Here is a 16,136-nt window from a genome sequence, read left to right on the forward strand (position 1 = left end):
AGTCAGCTCTGCTTTGTATCTAGTCTGAAAATCTCAGCCTTTTAATTGGAGTGTTTATATCATTTACATTTAAAGTAATTATTGATAAGGTTAAGTCAAGGTAACCATTTTGTTATGCCTCTTCTATTTTCTTTTCTGTTTTTGGTCACTCTGTCTCTTTTCCTGTCTTCTTCTAACATTGTTTTGTTCTCAGTCAGAGAAAAAGCACTTTAACTCAATATGCAATCCAGGAAGCTATGAAATAAATAAATGCAAAAGGGCTTGAGTAGAAAAAACTTAGAACCTATAATGCATTTGCCCAGGACACTTTTATCCTGGAGAGAAGAAGGGTGTCAGAAAGGGAACGGGGAGTAACCAGGGACTGACTCCTACACCTAACCATTCCACCCTGTTTACAGACCTTTGCTCAAAGCCAAAGTAAAAATACACTTTGTGGCAGCCATTAGCGCCATTTAGAAATATCCTGGTTCTTTTCCTTATAATGACACGGTAGGACTGTACTTCCCTCACCCTTTGAAACTGGGTGCGGATGTGTTACATGCTTTGGTCATGAAATGCGAGTGGAATAAGTATCACTTCTGGGCAGAAGCTTTAAAAGCCAGTGTCTGAATCACAACGCTATCCTCCCTCCGCCTCAGGAATCACAAGCTGTTTGAAATCAAAGTCTGCTGGGATGAATATGTGAGCGAATGTGACAAATCTGCTGACTGTGTCAGAAACGAGTGTAGTGAGAAATAAACTGTGATGTGGTGAGCCGGTGAGATGCGGGGTTGCTTGTAGTGCAGCACGACCTAACTTATCCTGATACACTCTCTACAACTTTTTAGATGAGACGATGCAGACTTTATAGCTATGCATCCGCACATATGTACACATGAACACAATGTGAGTTTCTTCTTAGCTGTGGTTGTATGTTTTATTAATATTCGGGTTCTGATTTGTACTTCTAGCCTCAATTTTATTTAACATAGAATTTAGTTTTTGCAGTACAGGAGAAATTAACACACAACCATACTTGAATAAAATATTTTTTTTAAAGAACTTAATTTTTTTCAGAATTATCATATTATATGTAGAATCCCATGCTTTTGATTATCATTAGTGGGTTTTTCCAGTCTTTTTTTATGATTACACCTTTTATTCTCAGCATTTAATCTCAAATTATTCATTTTGGGAAAGACTTGGGCTAATCCGTTAACAGGGAAGTCATGGGAAGGCTACTTAATATATATCCTTATATAATGTTTTACATTTCCTCAAACTCAAGCAACTTACTAGAAATGGATTTTGTGGATGAAAAAGGCTAAGTATTGGGCTCATTAAACAATGGACCTGGACTCTATCTTATCTGTTATTTTTATCAATGATTTTTAAATTGCAGAGTAAAATCCCTTGGTTCACACCTGCCTAAGATCTGCTCTGTAGATAAGAACAAGCTCCAAACCAATAAAAATGACTTGTATAAAATCATAAAATTATAAACCTTTTTTACTAACTCAACATATATTTATCTGACATCTGCTCTATGCCAGGCCTTGGGGACACACTAGCAAATCAAAGCCTTTGACCTCATCTGCTTGCATTCTTCTAATTTATATTTTTGTATAGAACATACAATATAAAATCTCAAAGATCCTAGGAAATTATATACGCTCAGAAGTGTGAGTTTGTCTCCACTTTGCCTGCACTGTGTCCACTGTGCTTCTGCTCCCGTTCACATCTATGGCACGTCCCGCCCTCTGACAGCTGGCTTTCCTCCTCTTCCACCCAGACACTGGCTCTCCACCACGGCTCTGGTTAGTCATAATGTTTGTTTCTCAGAATACCACCTTCCTCCAGGCTCACAGGCTATCTCATGGCCTTTCTTGAAGCATCCTATTAGCCTGATTCCAGCTCCGTGTTTCTCAGCTTAAATTCCCAAGACACCGATTCGGACTTGTCCAGCGAGCTTTGGCATAAACCACTTAAAAAGCATGTAGCCCCACCCAGATTTGGAGGGAGTGCTCACCCCAACTCAGTCAGGGCCTGAGAAACATGCCTTCCCGCTGCACAAGAATGGACGAGGACGTTTCCTCAAAAAGCACCGGGAGTGGAGATGTTTCCCTTGAAGAAGCAGTGAGCACGGTTCATGACTATTTTGCTATTTACAAATGTTAAAAAAAAAACCACTCCATTTAGACCACAGGTTCTTAGCTCTTAAATCCCCAATAAGGATGAAGAGTCAATATAAACTCCTTATGTTACAAAGACAAACTAAACTAAACTAACATAAACAACACTCAACTAACATAAATTAAACTAAAATTAAATTAAGTTAACGCCAATGCGACGAATGTTGAGGGTGTGGAGAAAAGGGAGCCCTTGTGCGCGATTGGTGGGAATATAAACTGGTTCAGCTCCTATGGGAAACAGTACGGAGCTTCCTTTAAAAAATTAAAAATAAAATTCCCATACGATCTAGTAATCCAACTACTGGGTATATAGTCAAAGGAAATGAAATCATTAACATGACGAGGTATCCACACCTCCAAGTCCATTGCATTACTTAAAATAGCCAAGATACAATGTGGAACGTGTTCACCGATGGATGAACTGATAAAGAAAATGTCATATACGTATGGCTCACAGCCTCTCTCAGAGCACCCAAGCCCTGCACTTTATTCCACCATACCTCTTCCCCATTCCTCTCTCTGCCTCCGAGTCTTGAGTCTCTGCCGAAACACAGTGACAGTGCCTAACTCCCAGCCATAAAAAAACAGCCTCTGTTTTCATTCAGTGACCTTTGTTTACTACCACAAGAAAAAAAAAAAAACAAGTTGGGGAATTAAGATGATAAATACCTATAAAATCAGAAAGGATCTGAGTAGGGCAAGCAGAGACTTAACCAGTACATTTTTGTCCTTTGAGAAGGATGTCGTAAGTTACTCAGTGTCACTGAAACTTAAAGTCAAGGTCAGGAAATGTCCCCTATGGAAACAATCATAACAAAACAGACATGTCAGGTCACCATGAAGGAGCCCATCTTAGGAGATTATTTGTAAAGTTGATACTTACTAAGTACAGTGTTGCCTCTGTTTCTTCCAAGGTCCCGCTATCAAAACAATTTGACCAAGAGCTGAGTAAGTAAGAAATCCACAGTGAGAGGCAAAAACTGAGATATTTGAGGGTCGGCTCCCATCCACATCCCGCCTCTTCCTTGAAGCTGGTGCAGATCCTTTAAGCACACTCAGCTCTCTGCTTGCCTCCAGTATCACCCTCACAGCCCACGAGAGCCCATGACCCTGAACTCCATGTTCTGTCTGATGCGTAGTTAAGTAACTACTGTCCCTGGTCTTGCTAGGGTTCCATGAGTGAATATCAGATCCCTCAAGCAACGGTTAATTTTCTGAGGGCAGAAGTATAGATGTACATCCTGGACCACTCACTGTGGTAGCAACACAACTGGACTGACCACAGTCACAAGTCCTCGTGAAGCGCCTATGTCTTCCTACATCATAGCTCTTCCCGTAGTGTGTGCAGCTGCCTGTTTTCTTAGGTGTCCACCACCCAACTAGAAAGACCCTAGGGCAATAATTGCGTTCTTTCATCTTTACATCCCTGGTGTGTAGCATAGGAGCTGGCTCATAGTAGGGCTCGATGCTGATGTTTCCTAGGCTGTCGACTCCCATCTGAGAAACAGCTACACGTGAGTCAGCAATGACCTGGCCGAGGTAGCAGTGGTGTGTTTAATATACCAGGGGTTGCAAAGTTTTCCTTAAAGGGACAGATGGTCAGTTTTACATGTGCAGGATACGGGGTCTCTGGTGCAACTACTCAACTCTATCCTTTTCAGACAGAGCATTCCCTAGACAACAGAACACAAACGAGCATGGCTGTGTTAATACCACTTCCTTCACAAAAACAGACAGAGGGCTGGATTTTGAGACCAGCCACAGACCTACCTTTGACATAGAATGTCAACACCTCAGAGGGCTACGAACATCTTAGAAACATCCAACGAATCCAATACTTCAGCCCAAGGCTCTGTCTCTGGACCAACCTCAAAGGCGATGTGATTTGTTGCCTGCATTCACAAAGGAAGGAAGCACAAATTTTCACATCAGTTAGGGCAGAGGAAAGTGGAGGCTGGGCGAAGAGCCTGCCCAGGGAGGAGCAGAAGGGACCGTGGTCTTCCGTCTCCACAACGACCGTGAGTGAGGCTCCGACCCCCTCACTTAATGCTCAAAGAGCACACTACAAAGCAGGCATTGTCATTTCTAGTTTACACCTAAAGAAACAGTGATGCAAGTTTGCAAACTGTCTTGTTTGAGAACACGAGGCTCCTGGGAGGAAAAGACAATGTCAAGTCCAGGTCTACCCACTTGCAGTAGCCCTGGGCTCAGTTCCAGGACTGGAGCCGGTGTCTCAGGACAGGCGCTGTGTGTATTTACAACCGTGACCTGCAGTGACCAAACAACCCTAGCCTCCACTCACAATATGACGTTTGATATTCTCTTAACTCTGGAAATCTGTCACCCAAAGATGAGAAGAAACCTTGTATGATGGAATTAAACAGCTTGGACTAGCAACTGCACTGAAATGATCATTTCATGATCGATTATCAAATTCATGATCTCAGCAAAATGCAACCCATTGCACGTCTGTAAAGAAAGAAGTCTTCGTGTTAAAACGGTTCCATCTATTTCAAAAGTAGAGAATATAGTTTTTCTATAATTAAAACAGACTATTCTTATTACTTAAACACATTTTAAAGGTATATAAAAGTTCTAGATTTCAAGTTCTCACTAAGATGAGGCTGAGCTTATTTCTGGAATGAACGCAGATCCACAACTTGCTGTGTCCTCTATTTCTGGCGGACCTTACCTGTTCCTCCTGGCCACAGCCTTTCTTTATACAGATTCCATTAAAAAGAAGCATGAAGATTTGGGGAATCAAAATCACACACACAAAGCCTGTTAATATAACTGACTCAAAATATACACTAAAAAGATGATAAAAGTTCATTTGTTCTCCAGTGGATTTTGACCTAAGCTCATTGGCTGTCTCCTTTCAAAAGACGCAAACTTTTTAGAGGCAGTGCAGAAACAATGGCTAGATTCTCAAGTGTGCCAGTGGAGGTTTTCCTTTTGAGATGCTGATAAAGAGGTTGTTTTGTTTGTTTGGTTCTCAAGTTTTAAACACACACACACACATACACACACACACACACACACACACACCAATGGCTGGAACAAATTCCTTGTTTGAGTTCAAGGGCAGCGAAGCTCTCATGGTCCCTCTCAGGAAGTCTTTGCACTGACTCTGCCCCTGCCCCCAGACCCTCTCCTGTGCTCGGGCATCTCAGAATCTCCCCGCCACCAGCTCTCCAGAGGTTTCCTGGCCCTGTTAGCCTGTCCTGGAGACTTGAAGAAATTCTTGGCTATGGTGTTTTTCCTAGGGTTTTAAAAAGTCATTTTCTTAAAAAATAGCAGTTTAACATTCAGGTTATTTTGAAGCCTTTGCAGTCAAAGACTGCACAAGCAAAGGTTCTTATAGCACTCTCACCCACATGTCCATATGTTATATGTTGGATAGCCAAGATGTTAAACATAAGCTTTAATAAATGCAGCGAGGCTAAATGAAGTCAGCAGGCATGACATTTGCATTTACTGTTTAACCATGACTTAGCCTCCCTGTTCCAAATGCAGACAGACAGGCTTGAGCGTGAGAGGGGAAAAAAATCAGTCTCCCTGGATTCTTACCAGTTTGTGGACATATATTATAATTTTCAAGTCTACCATCTCATTTCTAGTGTTTTTTTTTTTTAGCTTTTTTCTTACCTCATTTTTCTTTCTTCATAACCTCATTTCGTGGCTCAAATGAACACAGAGGAAGTAGGGAAGGAATATTGCAAACGATACCTCTCAGGTGTGTTTGAGATAAGATTAGAACGCAGAGGATCAGGCTTGCCTGGGACTCGTGATCACGTGATGTAAGTTACCATCCTGATGACTGCGGCTTGTTTTGTAAAACACAAAGTCTTCAAGAATACTCATATGATTGGGTAGTCAGAGGAAGAGCTACAGAAGAATACATCTTTGTTACTTGATTTCAAGTATAATCGCAAATAGCTTTCGACACTGACAAGGGAGCAACATTCACTCTCTCCTTGTGGAGCCGAGCCAAACACTTGGATGGAAACTGAAAAAGAAAAACCTAGCAAATTACCTGTCATTGAATTGTCATGAAGTGAAACACTCAGGTCTTTGGAGACATCACACACAACCTTTTGATGAGTGGATCCCTCTTCAGAGCTAAAATTCTCTTTAAAACTGCCTTGTGTTTCTTACATAAAAGTCAGAGTGTCTTCAAAGGAACTTATCTACGAAACAGAGACTCACAGACACAGAGAAGAGACTTGTGGTTGCCGAAGTGGGAGGAGGGATGCGGGAGGGATGGATCGGGAGTTGGGGATTCGCAGATGCAAACCATTACATATGGGATGGATAACAACAAGGTCCTACTGCATAGCACGAGGAACTATGTTCAGCATCCTGTAATAAACCATAATGGAAAAGAAGAATATATATATGTATATACATGTATAACTGATCACTTTGCTGTACAGCAGAAATTAACACATTGTAAATCAACTATACTCCAATAAAATTTTTTTTAAAAAGTCAGAGCATCTTACGTCACAGAATGGCGCAGAGTTCCAGAGACATGGAACAGCCGTGGGGAGAGCACTTCGGGGGCTGGGCTGTCCTCCAGCAAGAAGACAGGAGGTGAACTAGGACACACCACCAAAGACAGACTGACAGCCAACATCTCTGAGGATTCACTGCAACAGGTGGGGGCCGAGTAATTCACCTCATTAAGCGTCTAAATACCCCCGGCATGTAATCTGTACTGCTCCTAGGATACTGCTAACGCTACTGCTAAGAGCAGCTATGCCTTACTGATTGATTGTTGTATATCAAGAGCTGTTCCAAGCACTTCAGGTTTACATCTATGCATTTAGCCCTATGGCAACCTACGAAATCAGTCCCACTTACTAGATGAGGTCAGAGACCTGCAGAGATCCACTCACCCCATCGACATGCCTGAAGCCATGTGGAGGGGTGGTCCTGCAGAGGGCGACCGTGTGGAACATGTCCCCTCGGTCTCTGAAAACCAGCAGCATTCCAGTCTGGAGTGTTCTGCCCGGGGATCCCTTCCATCCACCCAACACGTGACTAGTTGAATAACTACTGTTTATCGCTCTAGGACGGAGCCTGTGCCCTGTCGGTCTTGTCTTTTTCATGGGTCCTGTTTATAAATGCAGACACAAACCATCTGATGGCCGTGAACATTTCAGCTGCTCTTTTCCTCTGCTCTCCGCTTACATACATCTCTGAACCCACAATCCCACTGCTCAGCTACTAGCTGTCAGCAATAATGAATAAACTGAGAAGGACACAGAAAAATGCAGAGAAGAGCGGGATCCTGCTTTTACTTTATTCACCATCATCCTGGCAACTAAAACTTTTTTTAAAAATTTTTATTTTATAGTGGAGTAGAGTTTATCTACAATGTTGTGTTAGTTTCAGGTGTACAGGAAAGTGATTCAGTTATACATAATACATCCATTCTTTTTCAGATTCTCTTCCCATATAGGTTATTACAGGGTACTGACTAGAGGTCCCTGTGCTATACAGTAGGTCCTACTAAAACATTTTTAAGTGTTAGCATGTGGTGCTCTAGCATTTGGTATTTTTACCCTGTAATACATTAATACAAGTTTTTTCATTCTAAGGATGAGACCTTCTGGTTTGACCTTTTAGAGAGAACCTTATTTCATTACAATGCTGTAACTATCTATCTTTTCTGCAAATGTCTTTCAAATATTTATATCAACCTCAGATTTTCACAATTCACGTAAAGCTTGGGAACAGGAGTTCATTGACCTGGAGAAGGTAGCATCCCAGCTCACTATAACCAATTAGACAACAAAGGCAACGCGAGTAGTGAGTAGAGAACTACGTTTAACACTGTCATCTGACCTCCCCATTTGCAAAGAAAGCAGGAGGATGACAAGGGAGGTGGTACCAGAATCATCCCTTCAGCTAGAGAAGGGATTGGAAGCAACACCTAGGCCAGCAGCTACCCCGACACTTCACAGCTCTGAACCTGCTAGTGTATGATGATGATGTTTTTCTAACTTATTGTTAAAACCAAGGCAACATAAGCCATTTTTCCAAAAATGGTTCAAATCATTATGCTTTGAATTGTTTGTCTTTAACAATAAAGGGATGCATTATGCCACGTAGTGTGAAATCAGGGGTCAGGTGGTTTGACAATTGGAAAACAGAGTCACAACAACTTCCCCGGAGATCTATGTTCTTTCCACCTTCTGTTTTACCATTTGGTTGTCTTTTACCCACATGCTTGTACCCTCATGACTGCAGAAAGGCTGAGCAGGTCTGAGCATTCCATCTTTTTTTTGGCAGACTTCATTGTTGTTTTATTTTAAGAAATTTCCAGTCACCCCAACCTTCGGCAACCACCACCCTGATCAGTCAGGAGCCATCGGCTTCAAGGCAAAGCTCCTCTACCAGCAAAAAGATTACAACTCGCTGAAGTGAGCATTCCATCTTCACACAGCGGTAGCCAAGACCTGGGGACAGAATGGTCCTCCTTTGCACCACTTTTTCATAAAGAAGAAAACCTTTTCAGAGACCCACGACCAGCAGCAGCAATGATGAATTCTGTTCAGAACTCTGGCCCATTTTTTTAATTGAATTCCTTGTTTTCTTACTGTTAAGTTTTAAAAGTCTGTGAATATTTTGAATACCAGTTCTTTATCAGATATGTGTTTTGTAGAGATTTTCTCCCAGGGGGTCTTTACATTCTCTTTACAGTGTCATTCACAAAGCTAATTTTACTTTAATTTTAAAGAAGTCCACCTTAATAATTTTTTCTCTTTCATGAATCATGCTTTTCATTTTGTACCTAAAGCGTCATCACCGCAGAGGGCAGTCAAGATGGCAGCGTGGGAAGACACGGAGTCGGCGTCTCCCCACAACTAGGGCGCCTGCCGGCCGCTGGTGGGGAATTCTGACGCCCAAGGAGACGGGAGGAACCCCAAAGTGAACCAGTAGGACGTGGGGGTACTAAGGGGGGAGGAGAAGTGGAGGCCAGGGAGATCAGGAGAGGCAGGTGGGAGGGGCCCTCCGGGACCGAAGGAGCAGGAGAGGAGAGGAGGGCGTTTGCCCCGCCCACTCGAGCCCAGGAAGCCTGCTGGGCTCCCAGGTGAGGTCCCCTGCCCTCTGAGACCAGGTATGGGGGGCACGCCTGGGCCCCTCCTGTTCCTTGAGCCTAAGCCCCACCCCAGACACCCCCAGGAACTTTTCCAGCCCTGTGGGTCCTGAGCATAGGCCCCACCCACCACCCAAACCTCACCCTTGCTTAGGCCCCGCCCTCCACAGCTAAGGCCTCCCCCCACTTTTCTTTCTTTCTTTTTTTTTTTTTTTCTTTTCCCTCCTCCTCTTTTTTACTATTGTGGTACTGATGTACCCTCCGGTTGTTGATTCATCTACATTTTTATTTTTACATTCTTTCTAGCATATCTGTTAGTTCCCTAGTCTAATTTTATTTTTTACTTTGTTATTGTTCTTTTTTCTTTTTTTTTTTTTTTTGCCACCCCACGCGGCTTCTGGGATCTTGGTTTGAGAGCCTGGGGTCGGGCAGAAGCACCTGTGGTGGGAGCTCTGAGTCCAAACCACTGGATTAACAGAGAACCTCAGACCCCAGGGGATATTCATCAGAGTGAGGTCTCACAGAGGTCCTCATCTCAGCACTAAGACCCAGCTCTACCCAACAGCCTACAAACTCCAGTGTTGGAAGCCTCAGGCCAAACAACCAGGAAGGCAGGAACACAATCCCACTCATTAAAAAAAAAAAGAGAGACAGCAAAAAACTATGTCACAGATGAAGGACCAAGGTAAAACCTACATGACCAATTAAATGAAGAGGAAATAGGCCACCTACCTGACAAAGAATTCAGAGTAATGATAGTAAAGATGATCCAGAATCCCGGAAACAGAAGGGAAGCATGGATTGGGAAAATACAAGAAATGTTTAACAAAGATCTAGAACTAAAGAATAAACAAACAGAGATGAACAACACAATAATTGAAGTGAAAAATACACTGGAAGGAATCAATAACAGAATAACTGAGGGAGAAGAACGAATAAGTGAGCTGGAAGAAAGAATGGTGGAAATAACTGCTGAGGAGCAGAATAAAGAAAAAAGAATGAAAAGAATTGAGGACAGTCTCAGAGACCTCTGGGACAACACTAAATGCACCAACACTTGAATTATAGGGGTCCCAGAAAAAGAAGGGAAAAAGAAAGGGTCTGAGAAAATATTTGAAGAGATTATAGCTGAAAACTTCCCTAACATGGGAAAGGAAATAGTCACTCAAGTCCAGGAAGCATAGGGAGTCCCATACAGGATAAACCCAAGGAGAAACACACCAATGCACATATTAATCAAACTAACAAATATTAAATTCAAAGAAAAAATATTAAAAGCAGCAAGGGAAAAGCAACAAATAACATACAAGGGAATCCCCATAAGGTTATCAGCTGATTTTTCAGTGGAAACTCTCCAGGCCAGAAGGGAGTGGCAGGATATACTTAAAGTGATGAAAGAGAAAAACCTACAACCAAGATTACTCTACACAGCAAGGATCTCATTCAGATTTGATGGAGAAGTCAAAAGCTTTTCAGACAAGCAAAAGCTAAGAGAATTCAGCACCACCAAACCAGCTTTACAACAAATGCTAAAGAAACTTCTCTAGGCAGGAAACACAAGAGAAGAAAAAGACCTACAATTACAAACACAAAACAATTAGGAAAATGGGAATAGAAACATACATATCGATAATTACCTTAAATGTAAATGGATTAAATGCTCCCACCAAAAGACATAGACTGGCTGCATGGATACAAAAACAAGACCTGTATATATGCTGTCTACAAGAGACCCACTTTAGACCTAGGGACACATACAGACTGAAAGTAAGGGGATGGAAAAAGATATTCCATGCAAGTGGAAATCAGAAGAAAGCTGGAGTAGCAATTCTCATATCAGACAAAATAGACTTTGAAATAAAGACTATTACAAGAGACAAAGAAGGACACTACATAATGATCAAGGGACCAATCCAAGAAGATATAACAATTGTAAATATTTATGCACCCAACATAGGGCACCTCAATACATAAGGCAAATACTAACAGCCATAAAAGGGGAAATCGACAGTAACACAATCATAGTGGGGGATTTTAACACCCCTTTTACACCAATGGAGAGATCATCCAAACAGAAAATAAATAAGGAAACACAAGCTTTAAATGACACAACAGACCAGATAGATCTAATTGATATTTATAGAACATTCCACCCAAAAGTGGCAGAATACACTTTCTTCTCAAGTGCACGTGGAACATTCTCCAGGATAGATCACATCCTGGGTCACAAATTAAACCTCGGAAAATTTACGAAAATTGAAATCGTATAAAGCATTTTTCTGACCACAACTCTATCAGATTGGAAATCAATTACAGGAAAATAACTGTAAAAAACACAAATACATGAAGGTTAAACAGTGCGCTACTAAATAACGAAGAGATCACTGAAGAAATCAAAGAAGAAATAAAACAATACATAGAAACAAATGACAAGAAAACACGATGACTCAAAACCTATGGGACACAGCAAAAGCAGTTCTAAGAGGGAACTTTACAGCAATTCAATCTCACCTCAAGAAACAAGAAAAATCTCCAATAAACAATCTAACCCTACACTTAAAACAACTAGAGAAAGAAGAACAAAGAAAACCCAGAGTCAGTAGAAGGAAAGAAATCATAAAGATCAGAGCAGAAATAAATGAAATAGAAATGAAGAAAACAAAACGAAGATCAATAAAACTAAAAGCTGGTTCTTTGAGAAGATAAACAAAATTGATAAACCCTTAGCCAGACTCATCAAGAAAAAAAAGGGAGAGGACGCAAATCAATAAAATTAGAAATGAAAGAGGAGAAATCACAACTCACTGCAACTAGAGAAAGCCCGCGCACAGCAACAAAGACCCAACGCAGCCAAAAATCAATAAAATAAATAAAATTTTAAAAACACTTTAAAAATGAAAGAAATCAAAGATGACATAAACAGATGGAGAAATATACCATGTTCTTGGATTGGAAGAATCAATACTGTTAAAATGACTATACTACCCAAAGCAATCTACAGATTCAATGCAATCCATATCAAACTACCAATGGCATTCTTCACAGAATTAGAACAAAAAATCTTACAATTCGTATGGAAACACAAAAGACCCTGAATAGCCAAAGCAATCTTGAGGAAAAAAAACAGGGTTGGAGGAATCAGGCTCCCCGACTTCAAACTACACCACAAGGCTACAGTAATCAAGACAGTATGGTACTGGCACAAAAACAGAAATATAGATCAATGGTACAGGATAGAATGCCAAGAGATAAACCCACACACATATGGGCACCTAATTTACAACAAAGAAGGCAAGAACATACAATGGAGAAAAGACAGTCTCTTCAATAAGTGCTGCTGGGAAAACTGGACAGCTACATGTAAAAGAATGAAATTAGAACACTACCTAACACCATACACAAAAATAAACTCCACATGGATTAAAGACCTAAATGTAAGACCAGACACTATAAAACTCTTAGAGGAAAACATAGGAAAAACACCCTTTGACATAAACCACAGCAAGATCTTTTCTGACCCACCTCCTAAAGTAATGGAAATAAAAACAAAAATAAACAAATGGGACTTAATTAAACTTAAAAGCTTTTTCACAGCAAAAGAAACCATAAACAAGACAAAAAGACAACCCTCAGAATGGGAGAAAATATTTGCAAATAAAACAACTGACAAAGGATTAATCTCCAAAATATACAAACAGCTCATGGAGCTCAATATCAAAAAAACAAACAATCCAGTTAAAAAATGGGTGGAAGACCTAAATAGACATTTCACCAAGGAAGACAGACAGATGGCCAAAAGGCACATGAAAAGATGCTCAACATCACTAATCATTAGAGAAAAGCAAATCAAAACTACAATGAGGTATTCCCTCATGCCGGTCAGAATGGCCATTATCAAAAAAGCTAGAAACAATAAATGCTGGAAAGGATGTGGTGAAAAGGGAACCCTCCCACACTGTCAGTGGGAATGTAAATTGATACAGCCATTATGGAAAACAGTATGGAGGTTCCTTAAAAAACTAAAAATAGAACTACCATATGACCCAGCAATCCCACTACTGGGCATATACCCTGAGAAAACCATAGTTCAAAAAGAGACATGTACTACAATGTTCATTGCAGCACTATTTACAATAGTCAGGACATGGAACCAACCTAAACGTCCATCATCAGATGAATGGATAAAGAAGATGTGGCACATATATACAATGGAATATTACTCTCCCATAAAAAGGAATGAAATTGAGTTATTTGTAGTGAGGTGGATGGACCTAGAGTCTGTCATACAGAGTGAAGTAAGTCAGAAAGAGGAAAACAAATACCGTATGCTAACACATATATATGGAATCTAAAAAAAAAAAATGGTACTGATGAACCTAGTTGCAGGGCAGGAATAAAGAGGCAGACATAGAGAATGGACTTGAGGACATGGGGTGGGAGGGCGAAGCTGGGGCGAAGTGAGAGTGGCATCAACATATATACACTACCGAATGTAAAATAGTTGGCTGGTGGGAAGCAGCAGCATAGCAGGGAGATCGGCTCAGTGCTCTGCAATGACCTAGAGGGGTGGGATAGGGAGGGTGGGAGGGAGGCTCCAGAGGGAGGGGATATGGGGACATGTGTATGCATATGGCTGATTCGCTTTGCTGTGCAACAGAAACTGACATGGTATTGTGAAGCAGTTATACTCCAATAAAGATCTATTTAAAAAAATAAGTTATACAATGAGAAAAATGCAAGCACTGTTTAAACTCTTGATAAGTATTTTACAAAGAAATAAAACTTTAAAACTCTAAGAAAAAAAAAAGTTATCACCAAACCTAAGGCTATCTAGAATTTCTCAGTGTTATCTATTAGAAGTTATATAGGTTTGAATTTTACAGCTATGGTTCCTCGTACTGGTAATTGCTGTAGAAATGGGCAGAAACACATTTGCCTTCCTACAGCAATCTCTGGTCAGAGGTTGGCATGAACTTAATTGGTTTTCACTACTGATTTTTAAACTTCCAACATTGGAATTACGTGGCATATTAGGTTGAGGTTGTTCAGAGAAACAAAACCAGTAATGTGTGTGTGTGTGTGTGTGTGTGTGTGTGTGTGTGTGTAAATAGGAATTGGGTCACACATTCATGGAGGCAGGTGAATGCTAAATCGGCAGTGTGGGCTGCTAGGCTGGAGAACCAGGATGGTACAGTTCCAGTCCAAAGGTAGTTTGATGGTCAGATTAGCCAAAGTTTAAAAAATCCATGGTATTCTGTGATGGAGAGAATTTGGGGAGAAAAGGGCATGTCCACTATTATCTGGAAAGTGTGGATTGCAAAATTTTTTGCAAAATAGTCAAACAATTTCTATAAATGTAAAAGTCACCTATTATTTGAACAAGCTATCATACACTGCGGAAATCAATTCCAGGAGTTTCGGACTGTAAACTTTTTTGTTGAAAAATTAAAGAATGAAAGACAGAATAAGGAAACAATATGTGTAAATACAGAGAAAGGTTTAGAGGAATATTCTACCAAATTATTAAAAGGCTGTGTTGGGGGGGATATTGAAAAGATGATATTAAATTTATTTTATAAAAACAAAACAAACAAACAAAACAAAACAAAGGTAGTCTGATGGAGAATTCCCCCTTGCTTGGGTAAGCAGGTCTTTTTGTTCTACTCAGGGTCTTCAGTTGATTAGATGAGGCCCACCCACACTATGGAGAGCAATCTGCTTATTCAAAGTTCACCAGTTTAAATGTTAATCTCATCCAAAAACACCCTCCAAGTTGACACATAAGATTAATCATCACACCTGGGGAGCTTTAAAAAATACTGATGCCTGAGTCTCATCCCCAGTGATTTTGATTTCGTTGGTCTAACATGTGTTCTCAGCATCCAGATGTTTATCAGGGGCCCCAGTGGTGACACCTTACATTTTATCCCTGGAGGTTTCACCTACAGATTCAGAAAGAAAAGGTAACACCAACGTACAAGAATCAAACTGTATGCTTCTACTATAGGAAGAAGCTCTTGTGTTACACTGTACCCACCCCTTTAGGGTTGTAATGATAATAACTGACTTTTTTCTCTGCAAAGTTGGGTTTTTTGGGTTTGTTTTTGTTTTAGGTAAAATGTCAGAACATGTGAAAATGCTGTACTAATTTATCTTAATATGCTAAAAATAGTGAAAATTTAAAATTCTTCATGAGTCCAAGCTGGCCATGACTCCCACTGACGGGGCTTACCCAACGCACTAATTCCAAGTCTGGTGACCATCCACGAACTGGCACCTGCAATTAAGGCTGCAGGCATACGTTTTCCAGAGTGGTAGAATCTCATTCCCGTAATGCCAGCCAAGGTTCCAGATGTAACTAAGAAAACCCAAATGCTCCTTGGATCCTGAGACAGTTGATAGGCACCCAGGCCCACTAATCCACCCAAGGGGAGCCTGGCAGCCAGGGACGGGACACTGCCTGCTTCTGCATAGCCAGTGATCCCGCCGGAAGCAACCAGTGCTACACAGCCAAAGCCAATCCAACGCAAAGGCACCAGTGGGCCGGAGTCCTTCTGCATTGCTCTTTCACTCCGTCCAAATGGAAGATCACACCAGGCCTTCACCTCCTTCCCCAAGGCCTGCATTTGCCGACGAGGGTGCACAGGCCTAGGAAACCTACTGTTTCTGCCACAAAGTTTAACAATATTTTTTTCTAATTCTATTCCTCATCAATTTCCCCATTCCTCCTTGTTTTACACGTGGCCATTTTAATTTATACTTGTGGTAATTAAAAATAAATTAGATTTAAAATTCAGTTTCTTAATCACAACAGGACTTTCAACGGATTCAACAGCCACCTGCTGGCTACTGTCCGT

General features: G+C 40.9%; 1 pseudogene; it reads right to left on the reverse strand.

Moving 5' to 3' along the window:
* Positions 1–15,374: 15,374 nt before the first annotated feature.
* On the reverse strand, positions 15,375–15,897 carry LOC113631959 (transmembrane protein 14C pseudogene; annotated as a pseudogene).
* Positions 15,898–16,136: the final 239 nt, after the last annotated feature.

The sequence above is a fragment of the Aethalodelphis obliquidens genome, unplaced genomic scaffold (genome assembly GCF_003676395.1).
Source record: "Aethalodelphis obliquidens isolate GAN/ISIS:26980383/991018 unplaced genomic scaffold, ASM367639v1 scaffold35, whole genome shotgun sequence".
Lineage (NCBI taxonomy): Eukaryota > Metazoa > Chordata > Mammalia > Artiodactyla > Delphinidae > Aethalodelphis > Aethalodelphis obliquidens.